We start from the raw sequence: 4989 nt of genomic DNA on the forward strand, positions 1-4989 counted from the left end.
CACCCACACACACCCACACACACCCACACCCACACACACACACACACACACACACACACACACACACACCCCACCCCACACCCACCCACACCCACACCCCACACACACACATACACACACACCCACACACCCCACACCCACACACACCCACACCCACCCACACCCCACCCACACACACCCCACACCTCACACCCACACACACCCACACACACACCCACACACACCCACACCCACCCACACCCCACCCACACCCACACCCACACACACACACACACGTACGCACTACAGGATCAGAACAGACAAGAGGATTAAACAGTATTTTTGTCTGTTCATTTATACCACTGTGAGGCAACTTTCAACTAATAAGGATTAACTAGCTTTTTTCTTAACGGGATTATATAACTCACCGGGCACATTCACCCGTATTGAACCTTTATGTACAGTCCCCTTCACTAGTGCGTTTACAGTGTGGCAGCTCTGTGTTTGTTTACATTCGACAGTAGAAAACCTGCAATAGTAAACATACTATGGAATCAAAATAGAACAATATTAAAACAAATATATTAAAGATAAATGATTTGTGGAATGTTTATATAACGAGCCCCTGTAAACGCACTAGTGAAGGGGACTGTGCCTGGTGCGGCGGGCGGGGCTCACTTTAACAATGTAGACCAGACAACAATTTACAACAGTCACTCAAATATTGGAAACTGTCTATCATTCATCAAGTGTGTTTACCGACCAGTCATTTAACAATTTGCAGCAGTAAGGTAATTATTTCCAGCAGTGAGAAATATATATTTGTGCGTTATTTGTCTCTCCGGTTATTGCAGTAACCATCATCAACTATAGACAAGGAAACAAAGACAGAATATTGAAACAGAAAGAGTCAGTAAAAGTACACAAAATAATTAAAACAAGCAACATATTAAATTATGTTAAACTAATATGGTCAGAGGAAATGTGACCTACGAAGTTAATTAGAGCTCTGATGACAACACCCACCAACCAGTTAAAAGAATACACAATTAAATTTAATTAATTGTCGACTACAGGGTCTACCACTGTATCAACACAGGAGCTAATTGACCCTTCATGTCTAGAGATATTTTTTTTTTTCTGCTGTCGTGAGGAGGACCTCTAATGTGCACAGCTTCACGTCCTGGCTACGACTGCCGCAGGAGTAACTAGGGCAGGGGTTCTCAACCAGGGGGGAATTCTCCCTGGGGGGGAATTCAGGTTTTCAGGGGGGGAAAACTGATTCGGGAGCAAGAGATATGTTCGATGAGAAATCAATCACAGAATTTTGGCCCTTGATGTGCGATTCCTACCCAAAAGTGGCAGAAGGAGCTATCCGTGCATTGCTTCCGTTTGTGTCGACATATCTTTGTGAGTCAGGCTTTTCAACTCTGTTGCAAATTAAAACGAAGCAACATAGTAGATTAGAGGTAGAAAATGACCTGCGTTGTGCCCTTTCAAGCACTCCTCCGCCTATCCCAGAATTGGCGAAGAAAAAACAATCACAGGTTTCTCATTGACTGTAATCTTTATCTGAATAATATTAATTACAAATTTACAATATCCTGGTATTCTATTGAACTTTTTGTTTATTGCATTATGCTTCAGTTTGGTCTGTTAAGTAATTCATTATAAAAAAAAAAAAAACTATTTTACTTTTATTCAAGTTTTATAAATCTCATCAACATTTTCAATTGGCATTTAATTTGTAAAACTCCACTATAAAAATAATCCATGTAAAATTGTAAATGCATATGTACTAATATGGAAAAATAAAGGATTTTCAGTATTATATGCATATTATTTGGAATGCACTTTTTGAGGCAGACAATCTTGGAGAGGAGGGGGGAATGACAATCTGACATATGGTGAAAGGGGTGCATGGGGCAAACAAGGTTGAGAACCACTGAACTAGGGAGTAGTCAAGCTCGTGGTTGCGGTTACTGGTCACTCAACAAGATTGTTTGGTATGTAAATGTTTCGTTCTAAATAATCGTTCCTTATGCTCGTATTTTCAACACAAAGTTCTTATTAGACTTTCCACTGTAAGTACCACTACAGTTATCACATTTATAAAAATAAACAATACACGTACAGCCACCCACCCGCCCACCCACCCACCCACCCACCCACCCACAGGTCCTATTATCGACGACCTTGTACCACTATACCAGTAAACTCATTAATGTGAAGCCATACTCGTGTGTTAATTGTTGGTAACTTTATGTATATTTACTAACACAAAAATAAACGCTTAAAGATCTTAGTTGTTCGGAAGCAGTAAGATATAAACCACATGATTTAAATCTACTTAATATATATGTGTTCAGTGTTAGGTTAAGTGAGTGGGCCTGGTGGTACTTTAGGGCAGTAACTCAGAGAGAAAAAGATTAATATTTTCTCCACCAAACTTAAAATGTCAGTGAGTGAATAATTGAGTGAGGGAATAATTTAATGCATATGTGATTGAGTGAATTGTTCAGTGAGTGAATTATGAGTGAGTGAGTGAATAAATTTGACGATAAGTGAATAAATCCGTCATTGAGTGAATGAATTATTAAGTGAATGAATAAGTGAATACCATACAGAGTTATTCACAAGACTTACACAAAAACCTAGACAGGTAAAATAACACTCTAGTTTAGGTCATAGATTAAACCAAGTCATTTAATGTCAACTATACTGAATGATTTATGAGCCTATACATTCCTCAGCTGTGACGTGCGCCCAGGTCACGCCAGCCAATAGTAAGCGAGACAGTGACTGAGGGTGGAATGTGGCCTGGCAGCTAACGTAAAGTGATTGTTCCACCTGTAAATTTCCACAGGTGAGACAGGTGTCATAATTTACACAGATGAATCACATAAAACAGCAAAATCATTGGAATTATAAGAAATGTGAAGATGAAGTATGTGTGATGGTGAAATATTAAAATTCGTTAGTATGAGTTGAATAAAACGGTGTTGGGAGTAGACAGGTATGAATGAACTCTTAGTGATTTATGAGGATATCAGTAGACATGAGGAGAGAGAGGGTCTGAAAGTACATCACTAAAGTACCCCAAGGGCCAATTTCAACTTCTCTTCAAACACTCTATCGCTTCCTCTCTCCTACAGCTAACCTCAAACTGTGAATTAATTTGGAACGTAACCTTCTCATCCCTGAATCAGTAAACAAGCTCGAGTCTCAGTGATATTGGCAAAGGTAAAATTTTTGATGGGTTTGGGGTAAAGAATCCGATCCGATGTTTAGATTATTTTAACTCAACCCCTTGAGTACGATTTAAGCCCTTGAGTACGATTTAAGCCCTTGAGTACGTTAATTTAACCCATTGAGTACGTTTATTTAACCCCTTGAGTACGATTTAACCCTTGAGTACGATGTTTAACCGCTTGAGTACGATGCCTTAACCCCTCGAGTACGACGATTTAACCCATCGAGAACGATGACTTAAGTCTGGTGTGAGGGGGGAGGTGTTGGTGGTGGTCTGGTGTGAGGGGGAGGTGTTGGTGGTGGTCTGATGTGAGGGGGAGGTGTTGGTAATGGTCTGGTGTGAGGGAGTGTTGGTGGGATGGTCTGGTGAGTGTTGGTGGTGGTCTGGTGTGAGGGGGGGGAGGTGTTGGTAATGGTCTGGTGTGAGGGGGAGGGGAGGGTGGTTGTGGGGGGGGAGGTGTTGGTAATGGTCTGGTGTGTGGGGAGGTGTTGGTGGTGGCCTGGTGTGAGGGGAGGTGTGTGGTGGTGGTGTGAGGGGGTGTTGGTGGTTTGGTGTGAGGGGGAGGTGTTGGTAATGGTCTGGTGTGAGGGGGAGGTGTTGGTAGTGGTCTGGTGTGAGGGGGAGGTGTTGGTGGTGGTCTGGTGGAGGTGTGAGGGGGGAGGTGTTGGTGGTGGTCTGGTGTGAGGGGGGTGTTGGTAATGGTTTGGTGTGAGGGGGAGGTGTTGGTAGTGGTCTGGTGTGAGGGGGAGGTGTTGGTAGTGGTCTGGTGTGAGGGGAGAGGTGTTGGTGGTGGTCTGATGTGAGGGGGAGGTGTTGGTGGTGGTCTGGTGTGAGAGGGGAGGTGTTGGTAGAGGCTGCTGTTAACATAAGAACACCGCAAGTGCCGTCTCTATGCTCACGTTTTCATGGTTAGGGAATCTACAGTGTACTGAAGCCTCTCCGGGCGTCATAAACGATTCATCTTACTGCTGACTATAAAAATTAGTCGTCATTTAGCAATTATAGATTTGATAATATCTTTATGAACATATATGATAGCATTACCAGTTTTAATAATAACAATAGAAAACAACGCCCGAACAGGGACTCGAACCCTGGACCCTTAGGTTAAAAGCCTAATGCTCTACCGACTGAGCTATCCGGGCTATATCGGTATAGTCTACAGTACTAGGTTACAATAAGGATGTCCTGAATGTTGAAACCGTATTTTCAATTCTATTTTTTGTTTTGTTTTGTTTTACATTTAAGATCCTGAAACTTGGGCCATTTAAGAGAAGCTTTGTTGTGTCGGTGTTTGAACTGAGACGTTCCTGAGGTCAGAGACAACACTAAGTAACATGTCAGACGAAAGCTTGTGACTGAACACGATGACATATCCATATTTTCTACAATGACCAGGGAAGACGCCTCCTAGTACCAGACACTCTCACGGTACAGACGCTACCACAACATTGCAATAATGGAGAAGGTACACAGTCACATAAGGCCGCTTGTCACCTTTGAGGTAAAATAAAACGACCCACTGATAAGCATCCTTCATGCCCGGATGAGCTGGATTACATTTACATTAGTGTGTCTGAGTCGAGCAGTGAATTCTTCAGGACCTAACTTGCAGAATATGTCATAGAAGTGACTCCAACTGCCTGACAACACAGGATCTGGTGTATGACATCACAGTGGGAGTGGTAAAGACAGCCAATCATATCCTATTGCCCTGGGCTGTAAAGTTATTGACAGGCAATGTTGAACTTATCAGT

General features: G+C 42.4%; 1 non-coding gene across 1 annotated transcript; it reads right to left on the reverse strand.

The window, feature by feature from the left end:
- Positions 1 to 4304: 4304 nt before the first annotated feature.
- Positions 4305 to 4377, reverse strand: Trnak-uuu. The gene has a single exon. It is a non-coding gene; the product is annotated as a tRNA-Lys (tRNA).
- Positions 4378 to 4989: the final 612 nt, after the last annotated feature.

This window comes from Homarus americanus, unplaced genomic scaffold (assembly GCF_018991925.1).
Source record: "Homarus americanus isolate GMGI-L3 unplaced genomic scaffold, GMGI_Hamer_2.0 scaffold18284, whole genome shotgun sequence".
In the NCBI taxonomy this organism is placed as follows: domain Eukaryota; kingdom Metazoa; phylum Arthropoda; class Malacostraca; order Decapoda; family Nephropidae; genus Homarus; species Homarus americanus.